We start from the raw sequence: 20736 nt of genomic DNA on the forward strand, positions 1-20736 counted from the left end.
TATAGAGAATCAAAACTTTTATATAAAGGTGTTAGTGGAGAGCAGCATAATAAAAGTGCTGGACATGAAATCAGGAAGACCTAAATTTAAATCCTTCATCTGAGACTTACCAGTTAAATGAGCATGTATGTGCCTCAAATAGCTCTCTAGGAATTTACCTACTAAGTGAACTCTCCCTATACATCTTGCCACATTGACAAAAAAATTATAAATTCCTTCATGATATTTTTATTGTTAGTCAATTATTCAGGTCCAACTCTTTGTGACCCCTATTTGGGGTTTTCTTGGCAAATTTATTAGAATGATTTGCCATTTCCTTTTCTAGCTCATGTTGCAGTTGAAGAAACTGAATCTAACAGAGATAAGTGACTTGCTCAAGGTCACATAGCTACTAAGTGTCTGAGGCTGAATTTAAACTCAGAACCTTCTGACTCTAGGGTCAGTACTCTATCTACTACACCAACTAGATGGTCCATTAGCCTATGATGGTTATTAACAAAATTTTATCTTAATAATATCTCTTTTGCTATAAAGCTCCATCATATAGCTAACATTCTGAATCAGACTTAAAGATGCTCAAGATAAATCCATTTATAAAGCATTAGAGGGCTATTACCTCATATCAAGGTTTATCCAGAGAGTGTCTGAAAAATAGAAGGTCGAATTAATCTAAACTTCAGGAACTTTGCAGGAAAACTTAATTTAATAATTTTTAATATTTAAGAATAATTTAATTTAAGAAAACATTTTAATAATCTAATTTAAGATAATTTAAGAAAAATAACATTTTTAAAAGAGGTATGGGCAGAAGAGTCAGGCCTCTGTCCTAGTTGTCTTTGGTCTTTTCCTTCAGTATTCCAAAAAGATATCTCTGCCATTGGAATTTTATAAGCACTCAAAGAATTGGATTACATTCTTTATCTTATTTAGAGGCCTTTTTTCTTTTAATTGATTAGTTTTTGGTGGATACCACCAATATTTTCAGTGATGCAAAAACACAGATGAATTTTTTCAAATCATATTTTTCAGTGAATTCAAAAATCTTATAAGACTACATGATAAATTACAAACTCTTTTGGATTCTCTAAAATATAACTTAACATGATCCCAAGCTTAGGAAGAACAAATTTCATAAAACAAACAAATAAAATGCCCCCTTATCTCCTTGGTCCTTTCAAGAGGCTCTGAACTGAGGATTAAGTATATATTTTGATGTCTCATGGAGTCATTAGCTTCTACTTGACTCATTCTAATTTTTAAGAAATTATTTTCTTCAGTGAGGTTTTGTACCTTTTTAAAAATCAAACTATTAATGCTATTTTCATGATTTTCTTTCCTTATTCTCCTTTATTTTCTGAAAATTTCCTCTTTTGTTCTTATTTGATTTTTTAGAAATAATTTTTAAGAAAACTTTTCTTTAACTCTTCTAGGAATTCTTGTTGGACTTGTTTCCAATCTTCATTTTTCTTTGAAAAATGTGGTTTCAAGTCATTGTCTTCTGAATTTGAGTCTTAAACTCCCCTGCCTCATAGCCCAAGCTTCTTTCCACCTCAGTGACCATAGGCAGACTTCTCTTCCAATTCTCCTAAACTGTCCTAAACAGGAAAAATGAAATACTGGGTTTTGTTTTGATTTTTTTTGTTTTTCAGTTATCCCACTTAAAAATTTATTTGAGATGAGCTTTAAAAAAAGTTGTTTAAAGGGTCAAGAGTGCTCAATAGATATGCTCAGTTCCCTCCATCATCTGGACTTTACCTCTAGGCATATATTTTGATGGAGAATTTCATGAGATGTAACTGGAACTAGCTAATGTATCTTGCCAGTTAACTCATTTTACTCTTGTCTTCCCATTCTCCTTTCCTAAAACCCACTGAGAGAATGGATGTTTGGAGTTGGAACTGGAGGTTGGGGATGAAAGGGTGGTCAAATCATCCTTATTCCATAGGGATAGCATGTGTTGGCATTATTTCTTTCAGAGATTTCACTCACCTCCTCTTCTTTGTGCTTTAAAATATGGTTGCTCAACCTTACCCAGCCATCTTTTAGTACTTTCATCATCACATATAATTTTTCTAACATACTTTGTTATACTCCTTAATCTTTCAAATCCTCTATACATAATTTTTTGCTTGTTGTTGACTGTTTTTCATTCAACCATACTGTGCTTTGTCTAAGCCAGATGTTTTTATTATTCAATGGTATGCATGACTAAGTCTTATAGTGGTAACTGTTTCTTAGAGTGCATTTTAGTTCCTGTAGGTATCTTTCCTTCCACATTCATTTCCCTTAATTCATCTTACTGTCTTTTTATTATGGGTTTAATTTTAGCCCTGTAACAAAATTTGGTTTAGCATTTTTCCTTTTAAAAAATTACTTTTGCTACCATTCTTTTTACATTCAATATGGCTAGAGACATAATGGAAAGAACACCAAACCTGGATTCAAAAGGACCTGGATTTGAATCCCACCTCTGATACCTACTAGTTCTGTGACCATGAGCAAGTCACAACCTCTCATTCTGTTATGTCATCTATAAGATGAAGCTAATAATACCCATAGCAACTGTATCACAGGGTTATGAGGCTCAAATGAGAGTACCTATATAAAGTGCTCTTCAAACCTTAAAAATGCTATTTAAGTGCTTTGCTGTTGTTGTGGTTGTGAGTTCTTGGCAGTGAAGATCACTGAAATATACTCAAAAGATTAACCAGATACATTGTGATCTGGAGAATTTTAGGCTATGTATGTACCCATTTGATAATAGAGTTTTTTGCCTTTCATCATATCCCATTCATTAAGCACAAAGTAGGTAATGCCTATTTTTTTTTTGTTTGTTTTTTAAACCCTTGTACTTCGGTGTATTTTCTCATAGGTGGAAGAGTGGTAAGGGTGGGCAATGGGGGTCAAGTAACTTGCCCAGGGTCACACAGCTGGAAGTGGCTGAGGCCGGGTTTGAACCTAGGACCTCCTGTCTCTAGGCCTGACTCTCACTCCACTGAGCTACCCAGCTGCCCCCAGGTAATGCCTTTTTAATAACAGAGCATTAATATATAAAGTTTCCAAGGTTTCCATAAAGGCTCCAAAGTGTTTTATAAAGCGTTCACTCATTTGCTATTTAAAAACTTAAAAAATAAACTCAATAATTATCTATTTGGATGATTTAGCTGAAGCTTACACATCTTTTTGCAAGTAAGGTGTCACAATTCCAATCAAGATGGGAACATGAGCAGGAGAAGAGCAATCCAGTTCACATACGTACACTACAGAAAAGATAAAAGATCATCAGACTCAATAATGATTAGGAAATAAAGAAAGAAACTTCAATGAGAACCTTCATCTGGAAAAGGGGTCATCAAAAGCCTGTGGACATTAAGGGGTCACAGGGAATTAAAGATGCTAGAGAAAGGTGTGCCCAGGTCTCTGAAGCCTTCCATTTGTCATATCCTTGGGGTGCTCCAAACAGGAAGTCCCACAGTGATCAAGCACATTCTGGTCAGAAGCCCTAGTAGTCCAGTGAGATAGGCCCCAGGGTGTTTAAATACCCAGAGAAAGAGACCAGGAGGGCACCTGGCAAAGCTGAAAAATCTGGGATTAGTGCACAAGGTCCTATAGACTCTAAAATCTGCAGTAATGAACCACTCCTGATAACTGGGACAAGCTCATCACTTTGAACCTGAATAGATAAACAGACAGACAGACAGACGGACAGACAGACAGACAGACAGACAGACAGACAGACAGACAGATAGATAGATAGATAGATAGATAGATAGATAGATAGATAGATAGAGTCTAGGGTTNAGATAGATAGATAGATAGATAGATAGATAGATAGATAGATAGATAGATAATGTCTAGGGTTTAGTATACAACAGATAACAGCCATAGGAGGACCAGGAAAGGACCTCAGGCAATACAAATTGAGAACATGCAGGAGTCCATTAAACTACTTAAGGATATAACAACAGGCAGAGTAACACAGAGGCTTATGGGGAAAAAAATCCCAAATCTGGAAGGAAATCTTGAGATATGAAAAAAATAAAGAAAATGTCAACAATAAAGCAATTGTATGTGTCCTTAGACATCCAGGACCCAAGTCTAGAGGAAAAAAGTCACTTCACATTATCTACGGGCAGAGCCTTAAATGAAGGTATGACTTGCCTTTCTTTATGGTCTATTAGAATTCCTGGAAGAGATGAAACAACATTTTTTTACAAAGGATATTATAAATTAAATGAGAACATTAGAGGAAAGGGCTTGAAGGAGAAGAAACAGGCTAGTAAAGGATATGCAAAATCTTATACAAGTAATAAACTGGAATTAAGAATGGTCCAAACAGAAATAAATCATTCCATAAGGCAACATGAAATATTAAAAGAAAATCAGGGACTGATAGATGGCTCAGTGGATTAAGAGGTAAACCTAGAGATGGGAGGTCCTAGGTTCAAATTTGGCCTCAGACACTTCTTAGCTGTGTGACTCTGGACAAGTCACTTAAACACCACACACACACACCCATTGCCTCACCTTTACTGCTCTTCTGCCTTGGAACCAATACCCAGAATTGATTCTAAGATGGCAGGTAAAGGTTTTTTTTTTAAAAGGAAAATCAAAAGGATGAAAAAAAATAAAAGAAAATTATCGCCATTTAAAAAAAAAACTGATCTAGAAAACAGTTCAAAAAGAGATTGCCTAAGAATCAACTACCAGAAAAATATGACCAAAAAATCTATGAACATCATATTCCAAGAAATCATGAATGAAAACTGCTAAGATCTGTTAGAACCACAGGAAAAAGTAAAAATAAAAAGAACCCACCAATCACCTCCTGAAAGAAACCTAAAATTTTAAATTCCAGGACAGTCAGCCAAAACAAAGAGCTTCTAGATTAAGGAAACAGTACTCTAAGAAACCAGAAGGAAAGGGTTCAAGTTCCAAGGATCACAAAAGATTCAGCCTCTAGCACTTTAAAGAACAGGAGTTTAGAATAAGATATAACAAAGGCAAAAGATAAAGGTTTACAATCAAGAATAACTTACTAGCAAAACTAAGTATAATCCTTCAGGGCAAAAAAAATAGATTTTTAATAAAATAGAGGAATTCCAAGCATTCCTAATGGAAATGCCAGACTTGAATAGCATCTTTGAAAAGCAAACACAATAATCAAGAGAAACCATGAAAGGTAAATAAATTGGAGTAATTACAAAAGACACTACATTGAAATGTTTATAATCAAATGGGGAAAGAAGAAACAGGTCCCCCATAAGAATCCTAATGTCTTCAAGGGTCATAGGGAGTTCAATAAGAAAATTAGAGCGTCTAGGAATAGTTTTTTTCTGCTTTGATCTTAAATTAATTGAAAATAGGGAGGGGGAAAGGGATATGCTAGAGAAAAAAGGAGAAAGGGGGAGGAACTTACTGTTTCACATAATTAGATTGAGAAAAATTACATAAACTTGGAGGAAGTGGTGGGTGGAATGGGCCTCCCACTAACTTCACTTTCAAGGCAGGAATGGGGAGAAGGAAAGGGAAACATAAGAGTAAAGGCAAAATAAGGGAAGGATTAATTACAAGAAAAAATGACTCCAACTTTGAAGGATGTATTCTGAAGGAGTGATTAAAGGGAAAGAAAAGAAAAAAAAAGAAAGAATCTTAGATTGGGGTTTGGAAGAAGGGAAGAGAATTATAGAGGAGGGAAGGGTATAAAGAGAAGAAAATGTATAAGGCAACAGGCAGAAGGGAAATACACAATTAGTGTGTATTATTTGTAAAGATACTCTGCAGTTCCTGGTCCAAATTTTCTTTTACACAAAGGAGTTGAGTCTTCTTTACTCCCTCAAGATTCCAGGGATAACTAAAAGGGGTCGTGGGATTTTCTCTAATGCCATAAGCTTGAGCTCCAGTTCTGTGGAGTTCTCCCTAATGTCAATTGTCAGCTTCAATTGGTAACATTCTTCTAATATTGATTGACTCAGTGATTAGCACCCTAATATTTAAGGAATTAAAAACAATTCACTTTTTCAAAGGAATTTTGACTGAGAAGATACTGCAAAAATGGAAATAAAAACACATCCCCAACTGCCTTTACTAGGGGTACAAACCCTAGGCCACATTGGTCCCTGGGGAGAAATAAGTAATACTTAAAACAGTTGCTACGAGGCATTTGCTTCATTTGCACCAAATTACCTTCTGAATGCAGCATAGCCCATAGATTATTTGCTCCCTTACTTGAAGGAAAATGGCAATATACTTCCATCTCCATCTATTTCTAGGCAAGATCCCACAGATCATTTCTTGGGACCATGGAACTGCCTGCTAAAAAAACTCTTGTATGGACTCCTATCACTGGACCTTTGGTCCCCTAGCCTTCAGAATCTCATAATGCTCTTTCACCTAAGAAAAGAAAGGTATAGAAATAATAGAAACAGAATTGATATAGGTGCCATGGGACATCAGAACACATAGTTACCAGGTAAGGAAGGGGAACATACACCCAAAAGTTTCCATGATTTTGTTGTCCTCACTCTAATTCACCCAGGAAAGAGAAAGAGATTAATATGGCCAATTAATGCCTTTTATAAGTCCAGTCAGTTCCAGTTTAGCTGATATCCACTCCAAAATAACCAGAAAAGAAAGTCATAGAATACTTATGCATGCTCCAAAGTTAGCTTGGGGGATTACATCAAGAAGAGCACAATGAGCATATTCATGAGTTCTAGATTTTTATTCTCTAGTCTCTTCTTATGCTATAAACCTGACAAGGATGCACTCACCAATAAAAATTTAAAGGCTAGCAGAACAGGTTAGAAAGCAGAATCCAACAGTATATTATTTACAAGAAACACATTTGAAATAAAAAGATTCTCACCAAGTAAAAATAAGGAACTAGAATAAATTTTATTATTTTTCAGATGAATTAAAAAAAGCAGGGGGATATGTAATAGTAAAAATAGATGTGATTAAAAGAGATAAATAGAAAATTACATTATTCCTAATGGTACCATAGACAATAAATTAAAAGCAATACTTAATGGAGATATATCAAATGACATTGCATCTAAATACTTGTAATGGAGGATTATTAAGAATGTAATCTAAATGGTTTTGCGGGTTCACACTGGGTTGAAGGAGAGACAGGAATGTCTGATGGTCTGGACCAAACAGGATAGGAAGACCAGGGTTTACTGCCAAGCTGTTAACTGTCACAAGAATGGCAGTTTGGCCAACAGTCACTTAGTTCACCTAGGTTAGGACCTATGTAACCAGCAGGCAGCAGGTAAAAGTTGTAACGGTTTTAATTGAATAAACAAATAAACAAGGATGGCTGTTAGGGATTCTACTTTTAACAACTAAGGACAAACCACAAGGTCAAGGGAGGGACTTAACTATACTATTCTATTGATCTAAGCCAGGCAGAGCCCAAAGGAAGCAGTATTGAAGTCACAGGGAAAAAGCTCCTCCAAACCTGGTTCCAGCCAGGTATGGTCAGCTCAGCTAAAGGGCCTGAGGATGGCTTTCAATTGGGATCTTACGGTAAATCCAAGGATGGTCTCAGGATGCCAGGAGCCAAGTCCACCAGGACAGGTGATCCAAGGTACCCAGGTAGGGAGAGAAAGCTTGCAATGCTGTCCACCAGATCACAAACCACTATCCCACTTGGTGCAGCTCTGCAGGTCTGTTGTTCACTGCTGAAAACCTTCACCTCTCAGGATCCCAGGGAATCTGGATGCAGTTTTCCCTAGCTCTGAGTTCTCCCAGGGTTAGCAACAGTTATGTCCCCAACCACTATGGAGTCTCTCTCAGAGAGCAAGAAGCACACTTCCTGCTTCTTCATTTTGTCTTGGAATCCTCCAGCCCTTCCTGCTAGGTCCAACACTAATACTAAATTAATAACTAAATAACCCTCACAACATACTCAAAGGAAAAGTTAGTCAATGTAGAGAGAGAAATATTCAAACTAATGTTTGGGGATTTAATGTATATTTTTCAAAAAAAAATCTAAGGAAGCAGCTAGATGGCTCAGTTGATTGAGAGCTAGACCTAGAGACACAAGGTCCTGGGTTCACATCTGGCCTATAATACCTCCTAGTTATGTAACTCTGGACAAGTCACTTAACACCCATTGTCTAATCCTTATCTTACTTCTGCCTTAGACCTAATATACAGTATTGATTCTAAGACAGAAGGTAAGGGTTAAAAAAGAAAAGGATAAATCTAACAAAAAGATAAGCAAGAAAGAAGATAAAATCCTGAACATAATTTTATTTTATTTTATTTATAGAAAAGATAAATATGATGGCTCCCTGGGTAATTAATGAATGTGAATATAAAAGTGTATGCATCTTTCTCAGACATGAACAATCCTTTTACAAAAATTGACCATGTATTAGGGCATAAGAAATCTTATAAATAAGTTCAGAAAAACAAAAATATTAAACACATCTCTTACTGACCAAAGTGAAATAAAAAATAATATTCAATAAGGTATTTTTGAATAAAGTATTAAAAATGTATTGAATACTAAATGACAGTACTGAAGAATTCATGTGTCAAAGAACAAATAGTAGAAATGATGGAAAATTGCATCAATTTAACAATTAGACAATCTGGCAAAACTTTTGGGCTAAAGCATACCTAAAGGGAAAACATATCTCTAAATGATTTCATCAATAAGAAAAGAGAAAGAACAGATCGATGAATGGGGCATACAACTAAAAAAATCTACATCACCAAAAAAATCAAAGAAGAGATTAAAAATTGAAAGTAAAAATATGAATAATCAATAATTTATTTTTTAATTGATAAATAAAACCAGGAATTGGCTTTTTAAAGGAAAAATGAAGGAAGTAAGATAACCACTTTTTAAGAATGATTTTTAAAATTTTGATTTTTAAAAATATTTTTCCATGTTTACATGATTCATTTTCTTTCCCTCCCCTCTTCCCTCATCACTCCCAGAGCTGACAAGCAATTCTACTGCGTTATACAAATGTTATCACTTGATACCTATTTCCATATTATTCATTTTTGCAATAGAGCAATCTTTTAAAACCAAACCCCAAATCATATACCCATATAAACAAGTGATGAGTCATATGTTTTTCTTCTGCATTTCTACTCCCACTGTCTTTTTTTCTTTTTCTTTTTCTCTGGATTGTCCTGGATCATTGCATTGCTACTAGTAGTAAAGTCCATCACATTGGATTGCTCCACAATGTTTCACTTTCTTTGTACAGTGTTCTCTTGGTTCTGCTCATTTCACTCTGCATCACTTCATGGAGATTCTTCCAGTTTATCATTCCTTACAGCACAATAGTATTCCATCACCATCATATACCACAATTTGTTCAGTCATTCCCCAATCAAGAGCAACCCCTTATTTTCCAATTTTTTTTTTACCACCACAAAGAGTGCAGCTGTGAATGTTTTTGTACAATCCTTTTTTATTGGTATTACTGGATCAAAGGGAAAACATTCTTTTAAAGCCCTTTAGGCATAATTCCAAATTGCCTTCCAGAATGGTTGGTAATTCACAACTATACCAGAACTGTATTAATGTCCCAATTTTGCCACAACCCCTTCAACATTTATTATTTTCCTTTACTGTCATATTGGCCAATCTGATAGGTGCTAGGCTTAATTTCTTGTTCATATGACTTACTTAGTTCCTTGTAAATCTGAGAAATTGGACTTTTGTCAGCGATTTTTTCCCAGTTTGTTTTGATTTCCTTTTCTGAAAACTGTCTATTCGTGTTCCTTGACCATTTGTCAATTGGGAATGACTTGATTTCTTTTACATTTGACTTAGTTACTTATAAATTTGAGAAATTAGACCTTTGTCAGAGATTTTTTCCCCCAGTTTGTTGCTTCCGTTCTAATTTTGGTTACATTGGTTTTGTTAGTACAACAACTTTTTAATTTAATATCATTGAAATTATCCATTTTACATTTTGTAACATTCCCTATCTCTTGCTTGGTCTTAAATTCTTTCACTTCCCATATATCTGACAGGTATACTATTCTATGTTCATCCAATTTACCTATAATTTCCCTCTTTATATTTAAGTCATGTACCCATTTTGTTTATATCTTGGAAGTGTGAGATGTTGATATAAACCTAATTTTTCCTATACTGTTTTTCAATTTCCCCAGCAGTTTCTGTCAAATAGTGGGTTCTTGTCCTAAAAGCTGGGATCTTTGGGCTTATTGAACACTACCTCACTGAGGTCATTTACCCCAACTCTATTCTATTGATCCACCCTTATATCTCTTAGCCAGTACCATATTGTTTTGATGATCACTGCTTTATGGTACAGTTTAGGATCTGATACTGCTAGGTCTCCATCCTTCCCCCTTTTTTTCATTAGTTCCCTTGATATTCTTAATCTTTTGTTTTTCCACATGAACTTTGTTTTAATTTTTTCTAATTTTATAAAAAAGTTTTTTTCTAGTCTGATAGTTATAGTACTGAATAAGTAAATTAATTTAGGTAGGATTGTCATTTTTGTTTTATTAGCTTGTTCTATCCATGAGCAATTAATGTTTTTCCAATTGTTTAGATCTAGTTTTATTTGTGTGAAAAGTGTTTTGTGGTTTGTGTTATCTGAGTTTCTCTTGGCAAAAAGATTCTCAAATATTTTATATTGTCTAGAGTGATTTTAAATGGAGTTTCTCTTTCTAACTCTTGCCACTGAGTTTTGCTGGAAATATATAGAAATGCTGATGATTTATATGGGTTTATTTTGTATTCATTTTCTAGGATTCTCTAAGTAGACCATCATATCATCTGCAAAGAATGATAGTTTTGTTTCCTCATTGACTACTTTAATTTCTTTTTCTTTCAATTTCTTTTTCTTCTCTAATTGCTATCACTAGTATTTCTAGTACAATATTAAATAGTAGTGGTGATAATGGGCATCCTTGCTTCACTCCTGATCTTATTGGGAAGGCTTCTAACTTGTCCCCATTACAGATGATACTTGCTGATGGTTTTAAATATATACTGTTTATTATTTTGAGGAAAGATCCAACTATTTCTATACTTGCTAAGGTTTTGAATGGGTGTTGTATTTTGTCAAAGGCTTTTTCTGCATCCATTAGGATGATTTTTTAAAAGCAGAAAATCAAATTTCCAGCATCGAAAATCAAAAAGAAGAAATTCTGCTGACTTTTAAAGGCTGAAGAAATCAAGTTGTTTTGAAACAATTCCCACATTTTCTGACACTGACAACAGACTTAGGATGGCATGATTGAAAACATCAAAGAATTTCTAGATAATAAGTGAATATAGTGGCTAAATGCACTTTCACCATTCAAGGTATAATGGAAATAGAAATGGATTTAGTTATAGAGCCTGGATTCAAATCTTCCCATAGTAAACTACTACTTGAGTGACAATAGTTGAATAACTTTACCTTCTGGACATCAGCTTTGCTATGTATATTGGAAAGGTGTAATAATCTTACATGATCAATGGCATGTCTACAACTAGTTAAACAATAGATTCTATTATGTCAAATCTGGATCATTGTATTTTCAAAAAAGGATTCAAGTAGCAGCTAGATGTCTCAGTAGATAGCCAGCCCTGGAGACAAGAGTTCCTGAGTTCTGCTATGGTATATGAATAAATAACTCTGTGGGTTAACTAACAGAATAACAAAACCAGTGACAAACTTCTCTAGAGTGCTTTGGTAGGGAAAGAACCACCAGGAGAAGCTGCTGGGGATTATCTCAATGGGTTCTTATTGTCAATATGCCAGGTTTGTCTGGGAAAGGAGAAGAACAAGGAAGGTCTGTATAAGATGGTTTAATAACAAAACTAGGATGGAGAGTGAAGGGAAGTAGGAAAAACTGCCCCTTAAGTCTAAAGGTAACTGTCAGGGAATGGAGGAATAGTGATGACTACTCTGAACACTAAATCTACCAGCAGATTTGCCTATGGAAAGGGTTGGCTTGTCAGGGGTAAGGGTATCTCACGAAGGTGTCCTTGGCTGTTCTCTAGATGTCTCTGGTCCCAGGAATCTCTGATTAAACAGCAAGATATAATCCAAGTGAGAGGTCAGGGAGATGGGATTATCTGTGTGTGTCCACCAGCAGCAGAGATAAAAATCCTGTCTCAACCTGCACTTCACTGTTCTTGATTGAAGATCTTGTATTCAGGTTCAAGAAATACCTCCAAAGTACTGAGATCCCAAACACCACACAGGCTTATCCAGACAGCTGCTCACCAAGTCAACAACTGCCAACCACAACTGCCAACTCCAGAGTCCCTGTGTGCGAGTCCCCTCTGTGGCAGGATTCCAAGTTTGGAATTCCAAGCTCTTGCCAGCTTGCCAGCTCTGCTGTCTGCTACCTAAATCTCTAATCTATATTTTCTCTATAATAGTTCAAATCTGCTTGAGATGTTTTCCAGCTGTGTGAACCTGGTCAAGTCACTTAACCCAAATTACCTCGCCCTTACCACTCTTTAGCCTTGGAACTGATACTTAGGATTGGTAGAAGAAGTTAAGGTTTAAAAAAAAAAATTTCATTTTCCTCAGAAAAAAGAATATAGAGTATGGCAGGGATGTCCATGATTGCCACTATTTTTTTAAACATAGTACCAGAAATGCAAATGAGAGCAACAAGATAAGAAAAATAAATCAAGGAAATAAGCATAGGCAAAGTAGAAACAAAATTTTCACTTTTTCCAGATGATATGAATAAATAAGAACTTGAGCAGATAGCAAGCTATAACTAAAATCATGAACATCATTATGCCTTTCTTTATATTAACAACAAAATCTAGCAATTATATGTTAGCAATGTGTAAGTATTGGGCTTACAAAGAAAGATTAAAACATTGAAAGCAATAGAGTTAGATAACTAAATTAAATTCTAAAACATTTAAAGAATTTAGAGAAATAAGCAAAGATAAACATAGGCTAAAAATAAAAGATAAGTGGAATGTTGAGCCCCACCCCATCCTGAGTTTCAGAACACAGACTGTCACTTTTTTTTTAAACCCTTACCTTCCATCTTGGAATCAGTATGGATTATTGGTTCCAAGGCAGAAGAGTGGTAAGGGCTAGGTAAAATTGACTTGCCCAGGGTCAGACACCTAGGAAGTGTCTCAGGCAGATTTGAACCCAGGACCTCCCACCTCTAAGTCTGTCTTTCAAACTATTGAGCCATCTAGCTGTTCCTTACTGTGTTGCTTTTGAAAGGACTGTTGCTAGAGCATTCTTTAGCTCCTGACCCTCAACTTAACTGCAAGCACGAAGCTGCAGCTGACTCCAGACAAGGGCATCACCTTGGGTGGCACTGCCAACATAGCCACCAAGTTCTTATTTGGCATCGACAGTGTTTTTTATCAATGTGGCATGTACCCACCTGAAACCTTTACACAAGTGCAGAAATACGACTGTTTGATCTCGTAAAATGCCTGAGAAATGTAGTGTAACAACGAAAAGATTGGTGTATAAGTGTTCCATTCAGAAATCGGTGGTGGTGACTTCTGATACTGAAAGGGGCAAAATCCTTGAAAGATGGTGGTCTGATATTGAGTGTAACAAGACTGAAAAAGATGGCAATGCACCAAGACAGACATAAGTGAAATATAGTCCAGATGAAATTAGTTCAGTGAACTGCCAAATTATGGCCACTGTGACATTTCTGCCATTATTAGAAGGAGCTCATACATTTGGTCTACTGATTTACACAAAAAAAAAAAAATCGATAAGCCCTGAGAAATGAGAAGAGTTGGGGCCATGATTTCTTGCCAATTCAGCTTTGTTCTTTTACTACTGCCATCCAAAAAGTAAATGGAATAGTAAGTAGCCTACAAAGCTCCTGTTAATGCATGCAAAGCCAGGGAAGGAAAATAATATACATTTGATTCTCAAATATGATTTCTCTTAAGATAATTTAACCAGAATTGGTATATTTTATTTTATTGGTTAAACTTTATTTTTTAATTATTAAGAGTTTTTTGGGGTTAAACTTTAAATGGGAAAAACCATTTCCCACTCCCTACAAGCCTATTGTAGAAGGCATAATAATTCCATATTATATTCATACTTGGTGTACCATGGGGGAAATATCATGAAATCACTTTTAGTGATTTAGAGATTTTAGTATTGCCTCCTAATTTTAATGTATTTTTAGCTAAAATAGATTAATGAAGAAGCATGGTACAATATTGCTCAGCAGACTGAGAATATATCAAGAGGTAGATACTAAAACATAATTAATGTTCAGCCTCTAAAAGTAGAGGGTTCTGTCTCAGTGGATACAGTGCCAGGAGTCAGGAAAACTTCATTTCAATTCCAGCCTCAGACATGTATGTTATAGCTGTGTGACCTTGGATAAGTCATGACCTCCATTTATCTCAGTTTTCTTATCTGTAAAGTGAGCATGATAATAGCACATACCTTTCAGGGTTGTTATAAGGATCAAAAGAGAAAATAGTTATAATATGCTTAGCAAAGTGCCTGGCTTACAGAAGGGCTATAGAAATGGTAACTGGCATTATTAGTGTTGTTATTGTTATTCATATTTTGAGTAAAGGTTTTTATAATGAGATAACAAATATAAACTATGCCAAAAGAGACCTCAGTGTTAGGATTCCTAGCTTTTAAATTTCAATTTTGATCCTCAGAGTAGATAAAAAATATACATCGGTTGTAGAAATCCTATCAGTTATAACAATGACTTGGTTCTACAATTATTTCTTTAAAAACCTTCCACTTGGGGGGCAGTTAGCTAGCTCGATGGATTGAGAACCAGGCCCAAGGATGGGAATGTAGGCTCAGACACTTCCAACTGTGTGACCCTGGGCAAGTCACTTAACTCTCATTGCCTAGCCCTTGCTGCTCTTCTGCCTTAGAACCAATAGATAGTATTGATTCTGAGATAGAAGGTAAGGGTATTTAAAAAAAAAAAAAAACCCTTTCTGTGACTTAAATGCTATTATTAGCAGTGTTTGTTTAAGCTGTACTTATAATGTCCTATGTTTTTCTATTTTTATTTGTCATGACAAGGCTGATTTTTTTTAGATATGCATCTTTTTTATATTTGTCCTAATTAAGACTTAAATGACTGACTATAAAGAATGAAAAAGAGTTAACACAGTATCTTTATTTGAAAAATAAGAAGCTAGATCAAAATTTATTCTGCATTTGGAGATGACTCCAAAAAAGTAAGAGTTGCTATCATGTCAGACAAAGCAAAAATACAAGTTCACAACATAAGGAGAAATAAAGAAGAAAACTACATTATGCTGAAAATAATAATAAAACACCAATATCAACAGTAAACTTATATGCTCCAAGCATCATAGCATCTAATTCAGGAAGAAAAAATTAACTGAATTTCAAAAAGGCATAGAAAGTAATAGATCAGATAGACACTTTTAATATTCCTTTCTCAGAGTTGGACAATCTAACAAAAATATAAAACTGAAAAATGGAATTGAACAAATTGATGGAGAATTTAGATCTAGAAGATGTAAGGCACCTTCTAAATAAGCCACTAGAGAACACATATTTTTCAGCATCACATGGCACTTTTATAAAAATAAACTCCACATTACAGCACAGAGACATATAAAAAAGAAGAGACATGAAATGTATCATCTATAGAGCATAATGAAATAAAATGGCAATCAATTCAAGGAGCACAAACTAAAAATATTGGTCTGAATGGAGTCTTAATGATGATATCCTAAAAGAATGAATGTTGGTCAGTTAACATTTATTAAGAAACTGTTTTGTGCCAATTACTGTGCTAAGTACTGAGTCAAAAAACAAATTATAGAAAAGATAAATAATCATATGAAGGAAAATTATAATGATGAGATAACATACCAAAATTTCTGAGATGCTGCTAAAACAGTATTTAGAGAAAAAAAATATAATTTTTGTTGAAAAAAGTTACCATTGTAATTTACAATGGAAGCACAAGATTTTCAGAAACAACTTTTAAAATTTATCATTATTCTAATCTGAGCAATGTCCTACTTGGAGAGAGAAGTGTCTAAAATGATAGTCTCCTTATGCCCTCATACATGTCTCTGCAACAAGGAATATTTCAAGGTAACCTTGTGAGCACACCTCTGGAGAACTAGTCTCCTATACCATTCAATCTCTCTTTGACTATTCACCCTTAAAGATTCTCCTCCAGCTGGTCACAAGTGACCAGAAATAATCAAGAAATTTTCTTCTCATCAAGAACTGAATCCCTTCAAGAAGTCGGAGAGAGCAATGGCGTTAACTAGGTAGGACATATTTCTCATCCTAAGTCAATCCATTTGCCAGGGCTTTCACTTTCCTTCTTGACTTTTTACACACTTTTACAAACTATTTAATACTAACTATAAAATTAAAAACGCAGTCAGTCCCAAAGGGCTTTAAAAGACTGTCTGCCTTTTGATCCATCCATAGCACTGCTTGGTTTATACCCCAAAGAGATAATAAGGAAAAAGACTTGTACAAAAATATTTAGAGCTGTGCTCTTCGTGGTCACAAAAAAACTGGAAAATGAGGGTATGCCCTTCAATTGGGGAATGGCTGAACAAATTGTGGTATCTGCTGGTGATGGAATACTATTGTGCTGAAAGGAATAATAAACTAGAGGAATTCCATGTGAACTGGAAAGACCTCCAGAAATTGATGCAGTGAAAGGAGAAGAACCAGGAGAACATCGTACACAGAGACGGATACACTGTGGTACAACTGAACATAATGGACTTCTTTACTAGCAGCAATGCAATGATCCAGGACAACTCTGAGTGACTTATGAGAAGGAATGCTATCCACATTCAGAGAAAGAATGGTGGGAGCAGAAACACAGAAGAAAAACAACTGCTTGATCACATGGTTTGATGGGATATGATTGGGGATATAGACTCTAAATGAACACTTAGTGCAATTATCAATAATATGGAAATAGATCTTGATCAATGGCACATGAAAAACCCAGTGGAATTGCTCATTGGCTATGGGAGGAGGAGGAAAGAACATGAATCATGTAGCCATGGAAAAATAGTCTTAATTAATTAAATAAATAAACTTAATTTTAAAAAATCAATCAGTAAAACAAATTAAGGGACCCAACATACATAAGCAAATGAACAAAGTTACATAGGGTTTCATAACAGCTTTTTTGGCCAGGATGGAATGACTGTTTCAAAGGAGGCCAAGGTTGATAAAGATCCTAAGAATTGTATTTCTTCTCAGCAGGAGAATACTCATTGTGGGTTAAGGGCTGAGGGAGGGAGAAAGAGGGAAAAGTTTCAGGGAAGCTGAAGTTTGAAAAATATTTGTGTATGGGATATCTGGTTAACATTGGAATACAGTTTGCAAAAAGATTGTACATAGTGTAAAAATCTTATGAATATCTGTAATATAGTTGGGAAACTCTAGAGTAGGCTGTAAATAGTCCCAAGCCACATAAATACTAAACATACTAATAGAAGTAGAAACAATTAGGGAATAGTCATTAGGATCAGAGAAAGGAAAAATTCAAAAATTCTAGCAAGAAAGAGGCAGGCAGAGGATAAGAACATAGTGTTAAGAGTTAGTTTAAAAGATATTAGCAATACTAATCCACTAACGCATGTCCTTGATTTAAAATAGTATTGTATTTAAGATATAAATAGACAAAGCATAGGCAAATATAAAAGAAGATCATTGACTTTTTTCCCCTCAGCCCCTCAAATGTCACCTCCCACCCTCAAGGTAACTGCTCCAAACTATGACTAACAAATGAACAAGGATTTATTAAAAAATAAATGAATTCAGGACTCAAGGGAAAGGTTTTGTTTTTTTTTTTTTAAACTCTTGTACTTCGGTGTATTGTCTCATAGGTGGAAGATTGGTAAGGGTGGGCAATGGGGGTCAAGTGACTTGCCCAGGGTCACACAGCTGGGAAGTGTCTGAGGCTGGATTTGAACCTAGGACCTCCTGTCTCCAGGCCTGACTCTCACTCCACTGAGCTACCTAGCTGCCCCTACAAGGGAAAGGTTTTTTGGGGATCAAGGTTAGAGGGGAAGGGGATAAGCTTCACTAACAACTATATTCTTCTCCCAGAGAAAACAGTATTGGACTACTTTTGAGGCTTGGTCTCAATAGCTGACTCTCTTCCCCCTACAATCTTCTATCATTAATCTCTAAACTAATATAAGAGGGTGGGGAGAGAGAGGGAGAGACAGAGACAGAGACAGACAGAGAGACAGACAGACAGACAGAAAGACAGAGATGGGGAGGAGAGGGAAAGAGAGAGGGAGACAGAGACATAGACAGAGAGTAATGATAGAGGCAGTGATAGGAATCTAGTTATTGGTAGCAGCAAATGGCTGACTGGAGCCTTTTTATTTCACTGGTGCAAAGTTCGGATTATTAAAACAATCCAGGGAACAATAATAAAGCGATTCCACTCTCCTTTTCTCCATTCTGTTTTATGGCTCCAAGGTTAATTATTGAGGGTTGCTTTGCTATCTAAACATTTTGCTTACAGGTTATTTACACTTTTAACAGTGGTTTGCTATATTAAAGATAAGATAATTTCGAGGCATCCTGAGTTTATCTTTTTTGTTATAGAGTGTGTTAGAGAGAAGGGAAACCTGCAGATATTTGATTACACCAAGTTCCACTGGCTGTGGGAACAGTGTCCGGACTTGGCAATCAACTGACTGCCTGGAGGCCTGAAGCAATTTATAAATTATATTTTCAATTTGTATTTCTAATGTTTTTGTTTTTCTTAAACTTTACAGAGAAAAGAAGCTACATGGAACTTGGACCTTTGCCTTAAATCCTCATGATCTAATCTCGTTGCCTCTAAACAGGCCAGTCACCAGTAGTCTGGGAGTTTTTCTCCGTCTATTAGAGAGAGGCTGAGGTTCTGCTCAACTAGACCTTTTGAAACCACTCTAGCCATTATATTAGGAGCTGTCCAATGAGGCCAGTCCCTTTAAGTATGTGCACAGTACTGGTGAGGCCATTCTCCATGTGGAAGAGGCTAGCAACTTTGTTTTTGGGAAAGTCATGGAGGAGATGCTTTGGCAAGTCTTTGGATCATAGTAGACAGACATTCTATAACTATTGATTAACTATAGCTTTGTGGTACAGGCTAGAGAGCTGGGCCTAGAGGAAAACTCAATTTCATGAATTCAAATCTATTATCAGACACTTAGTAACTATGTGACCCCGGGCAAGTCACTTTACTCTATTTGCCTCAGTTTCCTGATCTGAAAAATGAGCTAGACGAGGAATAGAAAACCCTTCCAGAATCTTTGCCAAGAAAATCTCAAACTGGAACATGAAGAAAAATGGTATCAGGGGCCTTGAACTAGAACTAGGGGGTAGGAGGGGATTCAAGAAGCCTTAACTTCAGACTTTTTTTTAATTTCTTTCTACTGACTTCCTTCTGCTAGAGTTTGATAAACACAAGGACAATGACTACTATGGTACTAACTCATTATTTGACAAAAACTACTGGGAAGGATACTCCTGAAGGACTTATATAAAAGAATGCTATCCACATTGAGAGAAAGAACTGTGGGAGTAGAAATACAAAAGCAAGACATATGACATCACTTATGACATGTATATATGGGTATGTGATCTGGGGTTTAGGCTTTTAAAAAAATTACTCTATAGCAAAAATGAATAATATGGAAATAGGCATCAAGAGACAACATTTGTACAACCCAGTGGAATTGCTTGTTGACTCTGGGAGGGGGTAGGGAAGAAGGAAGGGAAAGAAAATGAATCATGTAAACATGGAAAAATATTCTAAAAATGAATAAATAAATAAAATTTTATAAAGAAAAGAAGTAAAGGGAAAAACTATTGGGAAAACTCAAAAGCAGTCTGGCAGAAATTAGGTTTTGATCAAGAGCATGTCCTAAATATATTTTTCACATTTATATATAGAGGAAGAGATCTTGACCAGACAAGAGACAAAGAAGAATATTAAAATATAAAATGAACAATTTTGATGCCATAAAATTGAAGGTTTTTGCACAAACAAAATCAATGCAATTAAAATTCTAACAGATATAATGAACTGAAAAAAATCTCAACAAATTTCTCTGATAAAAGCCTAATATCCAAAAGGAACTGTGAACTGGACCAAACATTCTGGAAAGTAATTTGGACTTATATCCAAAAAGCTGTTAAACTGTGAATACCCTTTGACTCAGTGGACCAATGTCACCCAGACAATATATGTCAGAGGTAGATTTGAACTGAGATCTTCATGAACTGAAGCCACCCTCATTTCACTACATTACACTGCCTCTCTTCCACAGCATCATAAATGGAGAAGACACAAAACCAAAACTGAATACCATATAATTATAATAAATAAATTTGGATATGAAAAAGAATTGAGAAAATGTACCTTTCTCCTTTTATTGCAGAGGTGTACGTTATTGGGCATGGAATATTGCATCTATTTTCAGACAGGGTTGATCTGATTTTGCTGATTTTTTTTCTCTTTCTTTTATAATCTTTGTTATAAAGGAATGTGTACTCACTACTTTGGCTATAGCCTAAAGAGATCAAAGAAATAGGAAAAGGATTCATAAGTACAAACATATTGATAGCAGCTCTTTTTTGTTGTAGCAAAAAATGGAAAACAAAAAAAGGTTCCCATTCATTGGGGAATGGCTGAGAAAAAAGGAGGAAAGGAGAGAGGGAACGAGGAAGGAGGGAAGAAAGGAGGGAAGGAAGGAAGGGAAGGAGGGAGGGAGGG

The 20736-nt window shown here is 35.5% G+C and overlaps 1 pseudogene; it reads left to right on the forward strand.

Moving 5' to 3' along the window:
- The window catches only part of LOC123241285, a 109470-nt pseudogene that overhangs the window by 19866 nt on the left and 68868 nt on the right, over positions 1 to 20736 (forward strand).

Source organism: Gracilinanus agilis, chromosome 3 (genome assembly GCF_016433145.1).
Source record: "Gracilinanus agilis isolate LMUSP501 chromosome 3, AgileGrace, whole genome shotgun sequence".
Lineage (NCBI taxonomy): Eukaryota > Metazoa > Chordata > Mammalia > Didelphimorphia > Didelphidae > Gracilinanus > Gracilinanus agilis.